Below are 8,111 nucleotides of genomic sequence, written 5' to 3' on the forward strand. Positions count from 1 at the left end.
ACGGATCAGAGATCACACAAACCAGACCAGGTGTCCTGGTCTCTGGTATAAACATAATTATCTAAAGCAATTATATTGCAAGCTTTCTTATCCATTTGCGTTGGAGGTACAGGCTGTGCTGAGCTATGCAAGAGTACATTTCACTATTGTTCAGATTTAGGAGGAAAGAGGTCTGGGGCAAGATTAAGCACCAACTTTTGCTTTCCATGGCTTAAAGGGCCCTACTACCTAAATGGCAAAATAATGTTCTGCGTTACAAAACAAAACAAAAAAAAACTATCTGGTACTGGCTAAGAAATAGAGGGGTGGATCAGTGGAATAGATTAGTTAGACAAGACATAATTGTAAATGACTATAGTAATCTAGTGTTTGATAAACCCAAAGACTCCAGCTTTTGAGAGAAGAACTTGCTATTTGACAAAAACTGCTGGGAAAACTAGAAAAAAGCATGGCAGAAACTAGGTAGAGACCAATAAGATCAAAATGGGTACATGATTTAAACATAAAGGGTGATACCACAAGCCAGGTCTGCACAACTTGCAGCCCAGTGGCTGCTTATTACAGTTTGCAGCCACCAAAGGATTTCCTCTACATACAAAAGATGCTTTCCTTTACATTCTTCTGGGCTGTCCAAAATCCTTTGCCTTGCCAAAAGCTCTGGTTGTAAGCGGCTGCAGGCTGCAAGTTGTGTCGGCCTGCTATAAGCAAATTAGGAGAGCAAGGAATAGTTTACCCTCAGAGAAGGGAAGAATTTATGACCAAACAAGAGATAGAAAACATTACTAGATGTAAAATGAACAATTTTTGATTATATTAAATTTAAAAGTTCTTACACAAACAAAACCAATGTGACCAAGATTAGAAGGAAGGCAGAAATCTGGGAAACAATTTTTACAGCAAATGTCTCTGATAAAGGCCTCATTTCTCAAATATATAAAGAACTGAGTCGAATTTATAAGACTACAAGTCATTCCCCTATTGATAAATGGTCAAATAATATGAACAGGCAGTTTTCAAATGGAGAAATCAGAGCTACCTATAGTCATATGAAAAAATGCACCATTGATTAGAAAAATACAAATTAAAACAACTCTGAGGTGCCACCTCATACCTATCAGATTGGCTAACATGACAGAAAAGGAAAATAACAAATGTTGGACGGAATGTGGGAATATTGGGACACTAATGCACCGTTGGTAGAGTTGTAAACTGATCCAACCATTTTGGAGAACAATTTGGAACTATGCCCAAAGGGCTATAAAACTGCATATCCTTTGATCCAGCAATAGCACTTCTAGGGCTATATCCCAAAGAGATCAAAAAAGGGGAAAGGACCCACAAGCAGAAAAATATTTATAGCAGCTCTTTTTGTGGTGGCAAAGAACTGGAAATTGAGGGGTGCCCATCAATTTGGGAATGGCTGAAGAAGTTGTGGTATATTATTTTAATGGAATACTACTGTGTTATAAATGAAATGATGAGCAGGTGGATTTCAGAAAAGACTGGAAAGACTTATATGAACAGATGCTGAGTGAAGTGAGCAGAACCAGGAGAACATTGTACATGGTAACTGCATTGTGAACAACTTAGCTCTTCTCAGCAATAAAAGGATCCAAGACAGTTCCAAAGGACTCATGATGAAAAATACTATCCACTTTCAGAGAAAGAACTGATGGAGTCTGAATGCAGTTCGAAGCATACTTTTTTCACTTTCTTTATTTTTTTTCATAGTTTTCTTTCCTTGGGGTGTATATCTTCTTTCACAGCATGACTAATATGTTAATATGTTTTACATGATTTTACATATATAATTCATATCATATTGCTTACCATCACAGGCAGGGGGGAAGTGAGGGAAGGAGAGGGAAAATTTGGAACTCAAAAATTAAAAAAAAACCCAAATTTTAAAAATTGTCTTTACATGTAACTGGAGAAAAATAACATATTATTTTAAAAATTATTATTTTTAAAATTTTGAGTTCCAAATTCTCTCCCTCCCTCTAGCCCCTCCCTCACCCACTGAGAAGGCAAGCAATGTGATATAAATTATACATGTGAAATCATGCAAAACCTATTTCCATATTAGTCTCTTTCTTCCAATTTGTCTGGTCAGACCCAGTCCTCCAACTTGTGGCCTTTGAGGAAGGGTTCTAAGGTGCATGCAGGCCCCTCTCTTGTACAAGAAGCTGGATCCTTGTCTAGGTCGGCCATTTTCTCAGCCCTCCTGAATGTTCACATCTACACTGGCTACCTGGCCCCCCCTGGGGATGACGATTACCTGTCTGCGCTCACTTCTCAATGATCAGCATTCTCCCACCCCATCACAGCCTCACTATCCCAGGGATCTTGACGAACACCCAGCTATCACTCAAACCCTGTTGCTCATCACCCTCTGACAGAGGTGAGGGATTAGAAATACTCCCCATGACTATTTCCAGACTCTCCCTCTGCTACTATCACTCAGTAACTTCTCTTCCTTTGAGGTGCATTCAATCCATATTTACCACCCAACCAAAATTCTAGTAGTGAGGGGTGTGCGAGGAGCGAATAGGCATTTACTAGGTGCCTACAACGTGCTAAGCATTTTATAAATGATATTTCATCTGGGCCTGACAACAACTCTGTGAAGCGAGTGCTATTATTATCCTCATTTTGCAGTTGAAACTGAGGCAGGCAGCGGTGAAGTGACTTGCCTAGGGTCACACAGCTAGTATCTGAGGCTGAATTTGAACTCAGGTCTTCCTGACTCAAGGACCAGCACTGTATCCACTGTGCCACCTAGTTGCCTCTATCTACTGACCCCAGTACTCTCCTCACTTCCTTAGCTAGTTCAGTGACTGGTTCATGATCTCTCTCTTTTCCCCAACTCCTGCCCTCATACTAGGGGACTTCAACATACATCCTTGACGTTCCTTCAAACATTCGAACCTTCCACTTCCTCTGTTTCCAAGGCCTGTCAATTTTACCTTCGCAACATCTCTCACATATGCCTCCTTTCTTCCTCTGACGCTGCTACTACCCTGGTGCAGACCTCGTCATCTTAGGGTTACCTGGACTATTCCAGTAACCAGCTAGTGATTCTGTCTGCCTCAAGTCTTTCCCCACTCCAGCTTATCTTCTACTTAGCTGTCAAACTGATCTTCCTAATGTACAGGTCTGACCACGTTACCTCCCCATCTTATTCCATTAGAATGTAAACTCCTTGAGGTCAGGGACTCTCTCTTTTTGTATTCTCAGAGTTTTGCATTTTACCTGGAACCTAGTAAACACTTAATATACCTAAGCATGTAATATAACACTTAATTATAATATCTAATATAATTATAACATATAATACTCAATTATAATATATATAATTAAAATATATAACACTTGATTGTAATGTATAACAGTTATATAATATAATACTTAATTATAATATAACAAATACTAGTTGTCTTTTGTTTATCTTGTATATATCTTATTTGTTCTGGTTGTTTGTATGTCCTCCCCCCCCCACTCCTTAGAGTGTAAGTTTGTTGAGGACAAGAACTGTTCTTGCCTTTATTTATATCCCCAGTTGAGCACAGTGCCGAGGCACAGTAGGAGCTTAATAAACGCTCGTTGACTTGAGGACTCGCCAATTAGTTTCTAGAAAATCTGTGAGCTCTACCCAGTTCCAAGAACCTGGGCTCTAAGCCTTTGTAAACACACAGTTCCTGGATATGCCTCACATGCTGTGGGCTTACCTACTTTCTTCATTTGACATACTTCCCATTGGAAATTCTGTGCACATACTCAACCCCCACTCTCCACCAAGCCTTGGATCTGATTTCTCTAACATCCTCTCCCCTCTTTTTATCTTAATAGGTCCCTATCCCAAACTTAATGGTGTCCTGAACTGGTGATGTTAAGGGGGATGCTTTTTATGCTGTAATGTTCAAGGCAAACCTCGATTTTTGGGCCAGGGTACAAAACGGGAGAGCTGCCCTTTGGATTGGCTCCTGCCCCAATTGCACCATGCTGTCACAGCAGATCACAGGGCTACTGAGATGGGAAAGACTAAAAATAAAGCATACAGTGAGAGCAGAGTGATCCTCTCAAGCGAGCACAGGGACAGTATTCCTGCTCACCCACCCACCCAAAGCAAGCACTGGGCTCTGCAAACAGTAAACGGTTGTCATTGGGGTAGGGGAGCAGAGGGAAACTAAAGAGGGAAGCAAGGGAAAGAGCAGAAATTTGGCATAGCAGGTAGGATCCTGGACTTGGAATAAGGAAGACCTGAGTTGGATTCCTCTCTTAGACACTCACTAACTGTGTAACACTGGGCAAATCACTTAACCTTTCTGTACCTCAGTTTCCTCAACTGTCAATTGGGGGTGTGTTAGGAGCAGATGGATTCTAAGGTCCTTTCCAGCTATAAATCTATGATCCTATTGTAAGGGAAGGGGCTGATTGAGTCAGTCACTCCACCCCTACTTAAGTAACAAGCAAAGAAATGGAAACTTGAGGGGGTACCCATCAATTGGGAAATGGCCAACCAAGTTATGGTATATCAATGTGATGGAATACTATTGTGCTGTAAGAAATGATGAAAGGGATGGTTTCAAAGCAACCTAGGAAGACTTCTAAGAAGTGATGCAAAGTGAAGAACCAGAAGAACAAGTTATATAGAACAACAATATTGTAAAGACAAAAGATTTAAGAACTCTGATCATCAGTCAACAAGTGTTTATGGAGGCCCTGCTCTTGTGCCAGGCACCATGCTGGGTACTACAGATAAAAAGACAAAAATGAAACATCTCCTGCCCTCCAGGAGTTCACCTTCTAATTCAACACACCAAACAATACTTCTTAAGTACCTATAGGCCCTAAGCCTAGACCACCTCAGTGAAATTAAAGTTTGAGTTAGGCCATAAGGGATTAACCTTGGCAAGGAAGAAGTTTACTCCTTCTTGGAGACTGAAGAAAGGGAGGATGGGGGATGACGCAAAAGAGTTTTGAGATACAAAATTATCATTTCGGAGATAGGCAGCTACAAACCTTGGCAACCAGAAGGCACCCAGCATTGCTTTGGACAGCAGTAGCCAGAGCCAAATGACCCACATTCCCTGGTGTGATAAAGACTTTTATACAGGGAAACAACTCACAAAATAATTCAGGACATCATGTTACAAAAGTTTCAGAACAGAAACTAGATATGTCCCTTCTAATTCGTTAGCATCTCAGTTTTAGAGTTGATAAGGACTTTAGAGATTATGGTCTTTATTTTACAGAAGAGGAAAATGAGGCCCACACAAATTCCAAGTTTCAGAAAGAAACAGGATTTGAATCCTGGCTCTCTGACTCCAAATCCAGATCAAAAAGAAGCACTGAGTTGGAAGGGACCCAAAAGGCCATTTGGTCCAAACCATTACTGACCAAGATTTCCCTCTACAACATACCTGACAGGTAGACATCCTGTCTTTACCTTAAGGTCTCCAGTAAGGAAGAACCCACTATCTTCCAAAGCAGCCCATTACACTTCTGGAAAGTTTTAATCGTTAGGAATTTTTTCCTGATATCAAAACTACATTTTTTCTCTTGCTACTTCTAACCATAGCTCCCAGTACTCCATCCCACCCCACTCCCCAAGTAGAACAAAGCTAATCCCTCTTATGTGGTACTTATGTGCTTAAACATAACTTTTATTTCCCACTCCCTTATCCAAATTCAACAGAAATTCTAGGGAATCTCAGCCTGTACAGAGGAAGGAACAGGAGAGAAAAGAAATAGCAAATATCTAGGGAATATAGATGAAGGAGGGGGTCTGTGGGTAAATGGGCTTAGAGGTCAGAAGAGGGATTCTAGCCAAGCCACCTGCCAAGAGATTTAAAAGTCCCAATTCCTGGTAAGTCATAAAATACTTCCCCCCTTCCCCTCTAAGCAACACACACACACACACACACACACACACACACACACACACACACACACACACTCTCTCTCTCTCTCTCTCTCTCTCTCTCTCTCTCTCTCTCTCTCTCACTATAATCTTTGACCTTGTCTCAGAGACAGACACCAGATTTTCTTCCAAACCCCAATTTCCCTGCTCTGCCACCATCTTTCCTTGTCCCTAACCCTTTTGTCCTGGGAGACACGAGATGCTCATGTGACTAAATAGCCTTGGGCTCTACTTTATTTTGGCCCCTTTCCCCTACTCCGAATCTCATTGCTATGGGTCCATCTAGAATCTCTGATTTGACTGGGAATAGGCTGAAGGACATGTAACGTAGACTGTGGCAATGGCATTCCATTTTAATAAATTTGAAATCATATATTAATTTATGCACCCCTCCCCCCAGCTCCTTAAACTGGAATTCTGCCTGGAATTTTGAAAGATTTGCAAGATGGTAATTGGCCCAACCTCTCGAAGTTGTGCCAAGGTGGCACTTGGGCGCATTGGAAAGAACAGTCTAGTTCTTTCCAGCTGGGCAGTGAAACAATACCAACGCTCTTCAGTAATTCCACTTTGGAGAAATCTTGTTCTGCCATAACCCTACTTTGTGTTCAAAGATTTATATAGTGACTTTCCCGAATGAGCATTTACAGGACCAGACTCACCTAAGCTGTTGTTTGTACTTCATTCTCTAAGAGGACCATGACATCAGGAAGGTGATGCTGGAGACTTGCAAATGAATTGGATTTAAGTGAGGCAGGGCTGTTCAAAGTCACCAGACTCACTTCTCCTCTGGAGCCACCTGGGTCCAATGACCAGATATCTATCCATCAGGACAACTGAAGAAGGCTCCCCTTAAGGCTAGGTAAGAAATGACAGAATGAATGGCCTCTTTTACCTAGTCAAAAAAAATCAATTTGGGAGGTGAAGACCCTCAGAGTTTTTGGCCAAAACAGAAACAATTGCTATTTACACACATTCTGAGCCTTCAGGGCCCAAACAATGACCAAGTGAGGGTTGGCCAATCAATGAGAGCCAGAGTGATTTGGGTTTAAGACTTGGTCCTTAAGAAAGAAATCTAGTCCGTAAATCCCAAGATATCTTTTGAAATTTCACAGTCTCATAAGAAGCAAGATCAAAGAAAGAGTCAGGAGTGAGGAGAACCTGGGTTCAAGTCTTGTCCCTGACACATACTTAGCTGTGCAACCACAAACAAATCACAAGATGTCTTAGTGGTACCAGACAACTCTTGTCCAACAGGAAGACACTGAGGAATTCACAGGTTCAGAACCCCCCTCCCCCCCAAGTCACACTGTTAGAATTTTGTGGAATTAATGGCATCACAGAAGGGCATTGCTCTGTCAAGTCTCTTAACCAGAAGGCTTTGGGTGTTCCACAAAACAAGTACTTCTCTATACTCCTTTCCTACAACTTAGATTTGATAATGTTATGAATGGGAGGGGTAAAAAACATCACAGCAAGGGCCCAGGCTCTCTGGCTCCCCGATCTCCTCCCATCTCATTTTGACAGCACAGGGAGGGCCTCTTGTTTGGGGTAGTATGGCACAGTGGAAAACGTTATTCCACTGAGAGTCAGAAGACCAGAGTTCACCTAGAGAAAGTTGCTTAACCTGTCTGGGCCTCAGTTTTCACATCTGGAAAGTTGGGAGGTTAGTCTAAATCAGAAGTGTCAAATTCAAGTTGAATCCAACACCCCTGAGTGCTGTCTGACCCAGATCCAAATGTAATCAGGAAATATTTGGCAAAACAAAAATATAATATAATCCACAGAAAATGTAAATTTGTGATTTTATAAGTTGATAATAACTGATAGCACAGAACTAGATGATAGCTGAAGTTCCAGGCTTATGCAGGGGCACTTTCTCCCTGGATTCCACAAGGCTGTGGGGCTAGCTCAGGGCATCCTGGCATTTTGTATGTGTTTTTACAGTTTACAGGATGTTTTATATCTATCATCTCAATTTTTAAAAATTGAAAGACAAAATGGCTTCATAAGGGCTAGAGAGCCAGACTCCAAGCCAGAAAGACTTGGGTTCAGGTCCCATTTCTTTTTTTAGCGAGATAATTGGAGTTAAGTGACTTGCCCAGGGTCACACAGCTAGTAAGTATCAAGTGTCTGAGGCCACATTTGAACTCAGGTCTTCCTGACTCCAAGGCTGCCCCTTCATATACCT

Source organism: Phascolarctos cinereus, unplaced genomic scaffold (genome assembly GCF_003287225.1).
Source record: "Phascolarctos cinereus isolate Bilbo 61053 unplaced genomic scaffold, phaCin_HiC Scaffold_8;HRSCAF=390, whole genome shotgun sequence".
In the NCBI taxonomy this organism is placed as follows: Eukaryota; Metazoa; Chordata; class Mammalia; order Diprotodontia; family Phascolarctidae; genus Phascolarctos; species Phascolarctos cinereus.